This window comes from Aquila chrysaetos, chromosome Z (assembly GCF_900496995.4).
Source record: "Aquila chrysaetos chrysaetos chromosome Z, bAquChr1.4, whole genome shotgun sequence".
Taxonomy (NCBI): Eukaryota; Metazoa; Chordata; class Aves; order Accipitriformes; family Accipitridae; genus Aquila; species Aquila chrysaetos.
Window position 1 is genome coordinate 17,928,170 of NC_044030.1, and position 14,826 is coordinate 17,942,995.

The window sequence follows — 14,826 nt, forward strand, 5'->3', positions numbered from 1 at the left end:
TTTCCTCATGTTTATTAATAGAAACACCTATTAATAGTTCTGAGAATAGCACTGACCTTTCTTTGTCTTATCTGTTAAAAGTGTACTTTGAACAATGCCTCCATGCCGTAATAACTGTACATAATAACTGCGTATAACACATATAACCGGCACCAGAAGCCTCAAGTCCAACCCTCTTTTCTCCTGCCTAACAGGCTTTATTACATTGCCCAACTTACTGATTTGTGCATAAGGGTTTGAATTATTCGTTCTTTTAACATGAAAATACACTTTTCTAGGTTTGGGGTCACCTGTCACCCAGTACCCGAGGCCAGAGCACAGCTCTGTGTGGTGAACCAGTGCTGCCAAACAAGACTCAGCTCCAGACTCAGCTTCAGGATGCAGAAAGCCAATTTATTCCCACTGGCGTTGTCCTGAGGGCCCTGTAAGTACCTTCTAAAGACAGCTTAGCAGTGTTAATAGTATTTTTAAATTGCTAAAAACAGTCTAAGTCTGTCTAAACACACGTTATTCACCAGCTCTCGTCAAAGCAATTCTGCTTTTTCTACATGATGGTCCAGCAGACCATGGAAACCTACCGCACGGACTATTCATTTTAGTCCAAAGCTAGGCCCTCAAGCTATGATCAAGCCCATCCAGGAGGCGGTCACAATAAATACTGTTTTACTGTCTCATACAGTTACAAGGCCTCTCTTTCAGGGGGATTTTGTGAGCTGTGTCAGCAAATGCAACTCACTAAGGAGGCACATCATTGGCTATAAAACACCCTGGGCCACATCTCTGGCTGCAGCTGAGGAGCTCCAAGGTACCCTCTGAGAGATGGCAAATGAAAGCCCACTGCCTTCATCTGCACCCTGCCAAAAATCCCAGCACAAGGCGCATCTTCTGCAAGGAGCTGGTGTTCAAAGCAGCATAAAACAGAAGTAGATACAGCTACTTATTTTACTTTATCTGCTTAGTGAAGCAAAACAAAGAGGCACTGAGGGTCTTACTCGCAAAAACAAAACAGAGGCAGCCAAAGGAACAGAAGTTGCAAATAAAGCACAACTGGTTTAGTGTGGATTAGCAGGGTCTGACGCAGCTCACTGGGGAGCAGGGTCACGAAGGTGGTGTATGTTGTTGCGCGTGCTGTGTGTAGGGGAACACACTAGCCATCGCCAAGGAGCAAATTCAGTCACGCTGTGCCTTCTGCTTCCTTCATTGCTATGTGTGAGTGACACAAGGCGTGCCGCCGCTCTCACTGGCACCAGCTAGCTGCCAACATGACTGTGGAAGGGAGCCAATACTTGTGCGTGTTCATGTAGGTGCCCCATCTCCCCCACCATGTCAGATCAGGAGCAGCATCTTTCAGTCTTGGTGACCTGGGCATTTGTCACAGGATGGGAAGGGAGAAGTTTGTTGTCCTGTGCACAGGCATGCGTGGGCCACAGTGTGATCCTGCGCAAGCACCTGAGCTAGTTTCCCTGTTGTTCCTGCCTTGGGCAGCAATGAAATGTAAGATGCTAAGATGGAGGCCTGGGAGCTGCTTGAAGGAACACAAACAAAATGGCATGGCTGGATGCACTTAAACTCACACCAGATTGACAAGCAAATTAAGTGTGCCAACAAAGGGCTATAGGAAAAGTTTCTCTCATATGACATTATTTGTTACAAATAGTTTTTTCATTGAACAACAGAAGTTAAGAGAGACATCTCAGAAATCAACATAAATAAATATATCAAGTAGCCAAATTCACTTCTTTCCATTTGAATGGCAAAAACCTTCTTAGTGTAGATACACTATTGAACCTATTGCTTTGTGGAAAAGATGAGACTCCAGGAGCTAAATTTGGTTGCCTGGAACAGGTATCCTAATGCGATTTCAGAGGCTGTATTCAGACAGATCTGCAAGGCTGGCACATATGACACAGGACTTCTAGGATACCTGCATTGCTCTGGAGCTGCTGCTGGAGGACAGACAGGATAATTTAGGGCTTCTCAAATGACTATAGGCTCCTATGTTTAGGCAACCAGATCCCATCTTAAAGTACTTTGTCAGGTAAGTGCAGAGGTAATTACCAGGAACAAAAGCAAAACCTTGCAATTCAGTTTGCTATTCCTCTCATTAAAAGTTACACAGATATATATCTGTGTAAATGTTTCTATATACACATATGCATATGTATATACATATGCCGTAACTATCTGAAAATGACCACAGAAGATTCTGCCATAGTAATTGGAGCAGAATGGCTTTATTGGTCATTGTTTCTTACCATTCACCAAGAGACTTTATTTGTTGAAGGAAAAATCTAGTCAGATGCCAACCCTGAATGGAAAGTTGGAAGAAGCTTCATTCTTTTTTCTAGAGTCTATGAGAAACAGTCAAAGAGATTTAAAGAGTTCCCGAAGCCAGAGAAAGCTCTGAAGGATTTTTGATTCCCTTCTTCTTCTCCATGGAAAAACAGAGTCTGCAGGTAAGGCGTAGGTAGAAACAGGGACAAAACAACAGGGATATACAAATACAGTGTATAAAAATACTAGTTTTCTACTGTATGTACAGGATACAGTATGCATTTTCTCTTACTATTACATAATTAGGAAGGAAAAATGAAGGCAGCTTCATTGTTTTAATTATTTCAGGTAGTTTTTGTTACAAAGGAGATCTTTAAAATGAGTTGAACCTGCTGGCCCTCTCTACAGAGACTATTTCTTTGCATTGATACTTTATAATGGGTACTGGTAGCTGTAAATACAGTAGACACATCTCTTGCATCCGAACAAAATAAACCCTTAGGAAAACACTTCCCAGTTTCAAATGGAACTGTACTCGCTGTTTTGTTCTTCCCGTGCCTCCCAAGCTATAGTGACAAATAGCAATAGGTTATCGGAATGGTAATCCCACCTGTGGGATGCCTGCTACTAGGTCCAGAGACCACTGAAACAGGGTAGGGGTAATCAGAAGGAATACATAATACAAAGCAAAACATTATTTATAAGGAAAAGCTTAGCTTTCAACAAAATTACTTTTGACTTCAAGACCTGAAGATAAAGAGGTCCCATTGATTTCTACTGAAATACTGCATGTGTATACATTGAGAAACAGATTTCAGTGGTTATTATGGCAATATTGCATGTCCAAACAATTCAGACAATTTTAATAGGGAAAGCTGGCAATGAGGAATTAAACCTGCCTTGGACTGCTTTGTCACAGTGAACTTCTATACCTAACCTGAAGGGCAATCAGATGACATTAACCTTCCATAATAGCTCATTAACATCAGTTTATTAATCTCAATGAGTGACAACAGGTAACATAATTTTTCTTTGGCACATTTTAACCTCAGAAAAGCTTTTGTATCACTGGTAGAAATATACTTAGGTATATGTACTTGAATAGAATAGCAAGTGGCCGCTTTTTGCCCAAATGTGTTAAACAATATTCTTTCCATGAAGTGGCGCAAAATATAAAAAATACCTTTGTGCTCTTTTCCAAATTTATATGATCCGAAGTCCATAGAATATATATAGATAGCAAGGATGTTTTAAGAAACTCAAAACATTGATGCACCAAATATCATTATTACAATTTAGTAAACGGTACTTCACGATAGGACAGATGCATACTAAGCTAAAACATGTAAAAATCTCATATGGCAAAAAATGAAGAAATGGCACAAAACCACAAAGATTTCTCTTCTTTATAGGTAAATATTTTTTCATCTTTCAGGAGATCAGGTATATCATATTTTGAAATGGCTGAATATCATGTACAATTTGATGAGTTTAGGCAATACTGCAAGTACTTGGACAATTATAACTAAACCATTCCAAGTAGTTCCAGTATTTTGTTCTAAGTATGCTTTTGTTCTAAGCAGGATTTTATAACATAATTTAGAAAAAGATGTGCAAAGGTTGCTTCCAAACATGCTAGAGTACCTGAAACTTTGATTCCATTTTTTAAATTAACAGTCTGTCACGAGTACAGAAATGATAAAAGTTTGGTCTTTTGTGTTTAATTAGAATTCAGCCTGATCATAAAGCATAATAGTTCATACCTAACTAAAGTCACAGTCTGAATGAAGTCTTAATGGTTACCACTGTCCTAATAACAAAAAGAAATGTGTAAGTACAAGACAGAACCTCTGCTATGAAAGACCACTTATACCCCAAAAGATAAAATCGATGAGAAGTTAGAGAGTATGTGAAATAAGCAAGGTGGCAAGATTAAAAATATCAATAGAGAAATATGGTGTTAATTTTGACTAGGATTTCCCAAAACTTCTGAAGGAATTAAACATCTGCTACCACTACAAATAAGAGCAAGTTTAGTGACTAACATTCATAAACAAATAAGTTCTGCTTATTTTTCAAACTGGTACATCTTTCAAGTTACATCTAATGTAATTAGACATCTAGTGGTGTCTAGAAGTGACCAGAGTGGTTTTTACAAAATTGACTATGATTCCTGGCTATTTGTCAGGGAATTTGAGCCAGAACTGCTATGTCTTGATTTGTTAATTCCCAAAAGGTATGAAGTCCGCTGGAAAAAGTTTCCAGTTTGGTAGGAATCAGGTTTAGCTAAAATGCAGGTCTGAAATGTGAAAGTATAGCCAAAATTTTGGATCACATCCAGCAAGAAAGGGACTATCATCAAAGAAACGAAACTAGGAAGACACTATGAGAGCTGAGTGAATGATAATTTCTTGCTTCACTGACAAGACAAGTTGTATCCTAATGACAAAAAAACCCAGTTTCTTTGGAAAGCAAGATAGTATTTTGGAGGACAAAGGTTGAAACACAACATTTCATTTGATCTGAAACTTAAAACACTCTGTTAAGGTGAAATCAATAAAAGGTCTTAAGCCTCTACAGTTACTGCTGTTTTGATTAGCATTCAAAGTTTTAATGTAAAAAGCTAGGCTGTCAAAGGAAATAAAAATTTTAGAAAGACCTAAGCTTTAAAAAGGTCCTTGTGATAACAAAACATTTCAGTTTCTCAAAATTTTTGAATGCATTTTCCACAGAACAAATAATTGCTTATGCCGCCAAAAACAATAAAGCTGAACATCAGAACGTATTTCACATATTGCTTTGGTGCCATCAGATCTTACCAGAGTGTAACCAATATTTTACACAACGCTGTCACAAAAAGGTCTTTCTCAATGTTCAGCATTCCTCACCAAATAAACAAAATCTTGAAGCTTTTTTTTAATTTTCATCTCCTCAATTGTTCTCTAAGTTACAGGCATCTGCCTGACTAAGACTTGAACACAATCAGAGACAGTACCCCAGGATCCCTCACAAAGCAGTGGACCTTGACATTTTTAAAAGCCACAGCAATCTATTTACTGGCAGAAACAAGCCACACTTGGTCCTTCCAAACTCATCATGACAGGATTGATTTTTTTAGAGAGGTAACATTTTGTGTTACCATAATGCTTTCTCACCTTACATCTGAGTCAGATTTTAATTACACGCACCACGTAGGTTTTCCCAAGTTGTCATAGCTGCGACGATGGCTTTCATCCATCTGTAAAACAAATCAATACTAGCTTTCTGTAGCATCTGGGAAAACAGGACATTTAGATAAAAGTTCATTCATAGTTTGACTAAATCAAAGTGATCATATTCCCATTACAAGTGTACAGTATTGCCTATATAAGTATTAAGTGTAATTCACGAACCTTCCCCTGCTTTTTTTGCTGGTAATACTAGTACTCCCAAATAGGCCATTTTACCCCCACAGAAAAAAATCCGCCAGGAAATAATTTAAGATTAATTTTAATTATGTACATTATAAAGAATATTTGATCAACCCCCACATGGATTTACATTTGGATAAGTAACTGGAATACTGAATTCACTTCTGCTGAACAAAATTAATTAACAAGTTCTTTCTTTTCAATGTTTTAGATCTAGCGCGTGTGTATTAAAATATTAATAAAGAATGTCATCCTTTTCTACTACTGACTTTCAAACCATTATTAGTTTTGAAGCAATGGAAATTAAATGCAAATGTAGATTGATATAACAAAAACTGAACTTTCCCCATGTAAGACTGCAAGACCCCTCTTCTGTTCCCTTTTTCAGGAGTGCAGTGGACTACTTTCATGTGTCACACTGCTTTTATACATCCCTTTTCTGATATTTTGCATCACACTGCCCATGTAGGATGTCTCTTAGAAAGCTCAGAGGACTTGCTCCTGAGCAAGCTGAAGCTCACTTCCTATACTGGTTCTACTTGCTACAGCAATGAACTGCACCACAGCTGTCAAGAGCCACATTGACTAATGTGATACTGACCATGACACTATTCAGGGCTGCTGAGGATAATTTGGATTCATCAACACGTCAGTTAGCATAAGCACATGCGGTTTTAGCACAATTTGCTCTCACAGTATGGTATGTGATTTGTCCTTGTCTGCAGTCCTACATCTGATTCATCTCTTCACAGCTATGCTGCAGCTGCATTGTACGTAGTACACTGTAATTCATATAGAAAGAAAAGCAACAGAGACTGATTATCTTCCTTGTCTGAGTATGAGAGTTTCTAAACTCAGAAACAAGATTTGAGTCCTCAGAAAATCCTTAGGAGGCATCAAGCACATTCTCAGGGATTAAATAGCAGTCAAAGGTTTGTTAGACCTGATTTTTATAATCATTTAAAACTCTTTGAGGACAGTTATTAGATGGGCAGAATGAAGCTCAGACACTGGTTTTATTTTCTGAGTCTGAAGAGAGAGGATTACTCAGCAACAGCCTTCTAGAATACTTAGGCACCATCTGGACGTCCTAGGCTGCAACCCCCCAGATTTGCTAGTTAAACTTGCAGAAATAGCTCTCCAGATAAGGAAAGTATAGGCAGCTCCTCTAGGGCTTAGGGAAGCCACCTATATCATGAAGCAGAACCCAAATAATCACATAGTTCCCAAGGGATAGTCGAGAACTAGCTTGTTGATCAGCTCTCAATTATTTGTCATTGCTCAGAATAAGCAATTAATGATGCAGGAACTTTACCAAATAAATGTCAGCAGAATTCCTTTCTACTCCCAGTTTCCCTGAGATGATTCCTAGCAGTCAGTTTGGAAGCTGGCTGATAGCATTTCCTGGTTACCCAAACTTAGTATTTCATTCACAGCCCCTATTCACAAAAGCTGGATCATGTTGCCAGCCAAAGGAAAAGCACAGGACTGCCTGATAAAACAAGAGCATTTGCTCTATATGATTTCTATAACCAAACTGCTAAAACAAAAAGTCTGCTTCTGTGTTTGCTGGTAAGACCAGAAACAGTATCAGCTTTCTGCTTCTGCTGCAGCCTTAATTTCTCCACCCCATAATTAACAATTTTAGTACTTCCTGTAAATTCAGATTCCAACATGAACTATTATCAATTACATGTTTACAGAGCCAAATGGATTTGAATCCATTCCCAACAGATGGAAATACAAATCCTGATAGCATAAAAGCTGTTCCCAAACCGGTTGTTCTTCCCCATACTGCATGCATATATACTACTTGGTCAATTTGGTTGTAGCAAGCTTGTCCAAGCTTGCCTTTGAAGTATCGAAACAAACATTTTTGTGATAAACTGAATTTGGTACTGTTTGATTATGCTGGTACATTGGTATAAAGTTGCTAAATTTCACTTCCAGATTTTGAATGAATTAAGTTTTTTTTCTAGGAATTTATTTTGAATTATGTAGTTATATTCAGAGTAACACCTCCTCCCTCTTCCCTTGGAAACATTACAACTACAATTTCTCCATCACATATTTAGTTTACAGACTTCAATTTTTCCTCATTTTGGCTAGCCAGTGAATATCTGGCCTTCCAAGCTACTACTTACTATAAATGGGAGCATACATTTAATCTCCCATTTTGTATTACAGATGTGGAATATGCAGTGATATACAGTAAGCCATTACACCATAAACTTGAAACAGATGAAATATTTACTGCTTTTTTTAAAATTATATGTTTGCTCTCAATAGCAAATTAAGTTTGGGTTTGTCTAATTAGAGATCTAATCTATCTGAAGACTTTCAGAACTGTGGGAGTTTCAGGTTACATGAGGATTTGCCTGCAAATATGAAACCCATTGTAGTTTTCATAATAACACACCCTACACACCTCTTATATTTTCAAAGACCCATTCATTAATATTGAAATAGAAATAAGAATTTGGACTCAAGCCCTTCAATGTGAAAAGATCAGTACTAGAACTTCTAGACAAATGTCTGGAGCCTCTACACTGCTTATTTTACCAGTAATTAGTTATAATCTTGGATATGTTAAGCACCATAAAGTAAGAATCCTCTGGTCTGATCAGCTAATACTTAAGTCATGTTAGTACTAGTTCATGAATTTTGGTAGGTGTTTATGAAGTAATTCTGGATGTACCTGGTGATACCACTTTATCAGCTCACAAGTCCCTCAGGCAGAGCTAGACTGACCACTAACATTTTATTTTTTGGTTTTTTCCTTTTTAGCTTATACTAGTAAAGATGAAACTATATTAGACTTCTGCAGGATTATTACCTCATAATATTTACAGTCATCGTATAAATGTTTAAGTGTTTTGTAAAACATTCATTTTTTTAAGAATAGATTTTGTAATTAAAGAAAAACAAACCACCTCTTTCTTAAAAGAAATCACAGTCAATCCTTCCAGTTATAACTAAAGAAAGTTAATTTAGAACAAGATTCATATTCACAGACTGCCCTTTAATTCAGTATCTTTAAAGACATAGGCTTGGTAAACATATTATTAAAAGTTTATTATGCAAGAAATACATCACTATAAAACCATTGTTTTTGCAAGTCCAAGAAAATAAATAAATTAATATTTTAAAATAAAAGACATTTAACCAGCAAGATAGGAAGTAGTGTAAAATACTTTTCCAAGCCCATAAGAAATGAAGTAACAACTCATTAGTGGGTTCACTCCAAACATATTTGTAGGACTGGAAATAGTGCACTATAATGGTTTAATGGTGGGCTTGGTAGTGTTAGGTTAATGGTTTGACTTGATGACCTTAAGAGTCTTTTCCAAACTAAATGATTCTATGATTCTGTTCTATTATTCTATTTTTCTATGACTCTATGATTCTGTAACCTAATTTTCAAAAGACCTTCATATCAGAAATGGTACTCAGCCACATATATTTTTGTTGACTTAAAAGCTAAAGAACTACGTGGTAAGTTAACTGAAAAATTAAAGGAAGATCAGGTGGCCAATATTCATTCAACTTAAGAATAGATAGCACTAGTTTATTGGAGTACTACAGTTGTAAGCCTTGGCACATGGAGAGGACATGAACTGAGTGTCGTAAGAGTTCCAATATTATCATTAAATCTAGTGAATATTTTAGGTCAGTTAAGTAAACTATTCCCTCCTAGATTTACTAGAAGCAGAGAGCCTTTTTATTGATTACAAAAGACTTTGGGTCTAAAATGAGTTTTTAGCTGATGAAAACATACCTGAATATAAGGTGGGAAATTGCTTCACTTGATCTTTGACTCTACATCTTCTACATCCTCTCCTCTCTCACAGTGTTAGCACTGGTCCAGGAGATTTGGATACACTTTGCCATTATACGCAATGTGTGTGATGACTGTACACTCCCTCCACAGACATTTTCCAAGTCAGCAGGGGTAGCTGTTAGAATGAACTGTATCAATAACAATTTTAATAAATAATGATAATAATAATAAGAAAAAGAAGAGAAGGGAAGGGAAGGGAAGGGAAGGGAAGGGAAGGGAAGGGAAGGGAAGGGAAGGTCCGGACCGCGGAACCCGGGCCGCACAGAAACGAGAAGGGCACCCCGAAACTCCCACTGCCCCCTCCGCCCTCCCTGTCCCCCTCCCCGCCCCGTCCCCTCCCCCTCCCCGTCCCCCCTCCCGTCCCGCCCCCTCCCCTCTCCCGTCCCCTTCCCTCCTCCCCTCCCCTCCCCTCCCTCCTCTCCTTTCCCTCCCCTTCCCTTTCCCTCCCCTCCCCCTCCTCCTCCCCTCCCCTCCCCTTCCCCTCCCCCTCCCCCCCCCTCCTCCTTCCCTCCCTCCCCCTCCCCTCCCCCTCCCCTCCCCCTCCCCTCCCCCCCCTTCCCTTCTCCCTCCCTTCCCCCCCTTCCCCCCCTTCCGCCCCCCCTCCCTCCCCTTCCCCTCCCCCCCCCACCGGCCCCCCTTCCCTCCCCCCCTCCCTCCCCTCTTCCCCCCCCGCCCTCCCCCCTCTCCTCCTCCCCCGCCCGCCCCTCCCGCCCTCCCCTCCCCGCCCCGCCCGCCCGCCCCTCCTCCCCTCCCCTCCCCCCCCCTCCCTCCCGCCCCCCTCCCCTCCCCCCCCCTCCCTCCCTCCCCCCCCCTCCCTCCCCTCCCCCCCCCCCCTCCCCGCCCCTCCCTCCACGCCCCTCCCCCCCCCCCAGAACAAGAAAGAACAAAGAACAGGAAAAAAAGACAAAGAAAAGGAAAGAATGAAAAGAATTCTGATAATAAATAACTATTTTGATGAATCTACAATTCCTTTTCTGCAGTGGTATGTTAGAAATTTTCAAAATTACTGTTATCAGAAGTTGTCTTAGAACCATGTAGTTATTGTCTTGTGTAAGTCTGTGTGAGCTCTTGGACAGCATTAGGTTTCCCGGACAAGTGGAAAGAAATGTTGGTCTCTGGAGTGGGTAATGATCTCACCTTTTCTAATAACAGCTCCATCAACTTGCTGATTCTCAAGGAAAAGCCTTGCACCCTGCCTTCTTCTGTGGAGGATGCAGCGCCACACCATCAGTCATGAAAACTGACGAGCCTAGAGGGATACAGGTTTGTACTGCTTAATTGTTCAGGAGCTTTATAAGACCTGTAGCAATCTAATGAATTATAGATTTCAAGCAAGAATGTTCTTGGTTGAGACAAAATTTGCATATAATGGATAACTGCATCTAAAAGTATGATATATGATACCACACAGAAGTGTGGACAAGCTCCAGCCCTATATACATAAACAAATAAGGCCTAGGAGTTCAGGGAAGACAGATTCTCCCTCTCTGTTTTGAGAAAGGGCAACCAAAAGTGAACGATGAAAGGAATTACTACCTTTAAAACAAAATGACCTCTTTCTAAAGCTGAGAGGCATTTCAGGACAGCACAGAAGCATTGAACACCTGTAAAAATCCGTGCTTGCTGAATGAATGCACTTGTTTGTCTTCTGAATGCTGCTGGTCTGTTTTTACACTTACTTTCATTGTAACAATTCTTATAGCCATTCTGCCTCAATTAAAACAGATCATAACATGTTGCCAGCTGTTTGGATAGGGGGCACTTATTAAGGATCCTTTGAAACCTGAGTTAAGTATGATTCATGCTGCATAGCAGGCACAGGCAAAGCTGACACATTAACCTAACAAGTCTTTGAAGCACTAACTAGGCTGTCAGGCAGTTTAACCAGCCCACATGCAGGGCGCACTCTTGGCAAGGGTCTCCAATCTTTTTCCAGCTGAGCTTCACTAAAAAAATGGCAGCTTTCTGTGTGGATCCAGATCCATATAATCTCACCTCACTCTCCTGCCACGGCCACTGGACTGCTTTCACTGCCTACCTTGGCCATCTCTCCCAGGAATAGCATGGGCTTAGCAGAGCTTATCAGACTGAAGTTTAACTTTCACTGTATGCAGTTGAGTGAATGAATCCCAAGAAACCATTTCTGAGTGATGGGTGTTTTACTTTGTGACTGTGTAAAGCTGTGGTGGTGCATTTCTTTCCCCCTCTCCAGGCTGATTTACGAATTCGGGGAGGGTTGCTAGGCCTTAGCATAAGTGCAGTGAGTTGGGCAGTTAAGCGACCCTTGACTGTGCCAGGAACTCTTACACATCTAAGACAAGGAGATACGCTGTGTGTCTCAAGGACTCCTGCTGCCTGATGAAGGCGACGGGACGGGAGTAGAGATAGCCAATTCTCATAACAACCTACAGCCAGTTCTTTCTCATACCAAACTTGAGACATTACAATTGTCCCCTGACAATCTTGGAGCATCCCCTACCTATGTTCTGAGTTATTCTCCAACAGTCTCGGAATTTTCCAGCCTAGATGGGATTCTAGAAGTTTGTTAATGACAGAAGTCAATTATCTCCCAAACCTATAAACAGTGGTACTGAGTGAGGCCCCTTGAGCTCTCCTGGACTGCAGCAGGCTGTGACGAGCATCTCCTTCTGGGTGGGACGCCTCTCAGAGCTCACAAACTTTCCTGTTTGCAAAAATCAGAAGTCTGTTGCCGAAAGCCAACACGACCTGGGCTGATTCTCTTTGCTCCTTGAGGCTTGACCCTTTGCCCATTAAAGATGCCAAAGCATTCAACGTGAATATTTTCACTGACCTTGAGGGGAATTTTTAACAGATATACCTCTTTTTCTCTCTCTTTTACTCCCTTTTACTCTCTTTTATTCTCTTATCTGTATTTCTCTTAGTGTCTTTATGCATGCATGTGTACTAACCTGAATAGGCTATAGTAAGTAAGTTATAGCAAGTGTATAATATTATAAGTTAACACTTTCGAATTTATACTTAAATTACTGTCATGATTTTTATTCAACTGTGAATGAATTTTAGGCTGCTATTATACTCATAATCCCTTTAGATATAAACCATTGCCCAAGTCTGGGACTAGGAGTTGATCCAGCTGCACCTAGACTCCGACAGGAGTTTAGAAAGCAAGGGGGTTTAAAAAGCAAGGGGGTCTTTGAACGTCGTGACTCAATGGGAGGGTTTCCCTTACCCTTTTACTCTACTAGACATAAACTGTTGTCCAAGTCTGGGACTAGGAGTCAATCCAGCTGCACCTAGACTCCAACAGGAGTTTAGAAATCAAGGCGGTCTTCTCTGAACCCCGCAACTCAACTCAACGGGAGGGTCTTCCTTACCCTTTCCCACATTTCCTTTTACCCTTTTATGTTTTTGGTCCCTATATACATAAGTTTAGTTTGATTCTGATTTAATTTTCCTGTGTGCATTTTATCCATGTACTAAGTAATAGAGTGAACCTTGCCAATGAATTCTGTGAAGTCACACTTTTATACAAATTTCTATTAAAGCATTTTTCTATTGCTAAAACAATTGGATTTTTAAGCGAATGGAACCTTTCTCTCATTTTTAATTCCCCACACAACAAAAGCTGAGGACACCCCCACAGTTGAGACTTTCTTCAGTTACTTCCTTGGGCTACCCATCAGGGCATAACAAGGGTGACAATCCTCAAAGCCCTCATGACACTGCAGCAGGACACCTTAACAGAACTTGCATGAAGTATCAGCATGTTGGAGGACTTTGGTCACCTCCAGCAAACATGTATGCCCCAGGCCACAGGGATGCCCCCTCTGGGAGCATTGCCCCAGGCCCTCACAGGAAACATTGCCACATGGTGTCCACTGAAGGAGGGCCAATAGTGGCACTTAGAAGGGATGCCATTTCTCTTGCTCCAGGGCCTCACAGGTCTTACATGGGTGTCAGACATGGGATAGACATGCAACAACCTGAATCTTTGGACAGCAGGAATGAACAAAACACCTTTCAGTCAACATGTACACAGCAACTAGTAGCAACCCACTGGTAGGCTCCACCCGGTTGTCTCCAGACAGGCCAGGTAAGGGGTCTCTCACTTACTTGATATTGACAATCAGGACGAATCCTATAAAGGTAGGGTTAAAAAGTGCCTTCTGCCTCACACTCCATGGGAAATGAATATTTCTTCCTTTCCTTTCACTGCCATGGATATGGCCACAAGCTGCACAGGAACCTCCTTATGAAGAAAGCTCACGGGCCTCCTGGGCCACTTTGTACACAGGGAGAAGTACCTCAATCTCCTCCATACTGAAAGGGCTGTCCTTGGCTTAGTTAAAGACCACTTTGGCCAGCTGAATGAGAACAGTGTTGCATGAGCTTGCAAAGCTCACCTCCTCAACAGCCTTAAAACAGGATGTGATTGTCAAGAACTATCACCAAGCATAGGGATGGCCATGTGCTAGCACAAAATGCATCTCTGTACAGCAATGGTCTACAGGCTGCCAGTATGTAGACTGGCAACACCATACAGCAAGTGAGAAACTGCATGCCTTCTCTGTGCTGCAGAGGGACAGGTGAGAGAGTAGCAGGAGGGACTGGTGATGCCACTAGCTCTAAGAAAAATTTGCTTGCAAATTCAAGGCATGTCCGGCAAGGTTTCTGCACAGCACAGCTTCTCCAGCCTGATTGTAACTGTACTTCGTGTGTTGGGTTACAACTGTAAAGGCCAGGCACTCCCACATACTCCCCAGGGAGCTCTTGCTGGCACTGAAGGCAGCAGTTGCAGTGGGGAGGGGTGGGAAATCATGGAATTTGCCCTGAAAGGCACCACAGACTTTCTATTATAGATAGTCCTCTAAGAAATTACACCCACCAGCTAAGCTTGCTTACATCTGCCTCTATCAGGGCTGTTAGAGTACAAACAAACCATCATGGTACAGCCCTGCCAGCACAGTACTGCCTAGCTAATCATGGCCCTACTCAAGCTCCCCCAAGCTCTCAAGTCTTTGCAGAGGTGCTCTGATGCCCTTGTTCAATATCAGGCCCTTCCTTTCTGTTCCTTTTGCCAAAAGACTGACACAGGCTGACAAGTAGCTCCCTCAAGCACTCTCCTCTACTGATACTAAACCCAAAGAATTTTAAACACTTCAAGTTTGAAATGTCTTGCAGCTATTGCTGAAAGGAGCTAACCGTGATCATTAACACTTTGAGGATAACACTGCTACATGGGTAAAGTCACTCAGCACTAACACTGAGTGGTAAGAAGTCAAATAAGCAGCTAGCTGTAACTTAATGTCTCATAGTGAG

The 14,826-nt window shown here is 41.0% G+C and overlaps 1 long non-coding RNA gene across 2 annotated transcripts; it reads left to right on the forward strand.

Moving 5' to 3' along the window:
- Positions 1–297: 297 nt before the first annotated feature.
- LOC115336599 lies at positions 298–9,643 on the forward strand. Of its 2 annotated transcripts, none has more exons than XR_003921839.1 (3): positions 298–424; positions 2,285–2,456; positions 9,536–9,643. It is a non-coding gene; the product is annotated as an uncharacterized LOC115336599 (long non-coding RNA). The 2 variants fall into 2 exon arrangements; XR_003921838.1 differs by having other exon boundaries at positions 2,349–2,456.
- The last annotated feature ends 5,183 nt before the right edge of the window (positions 9,644–14,826 follow it).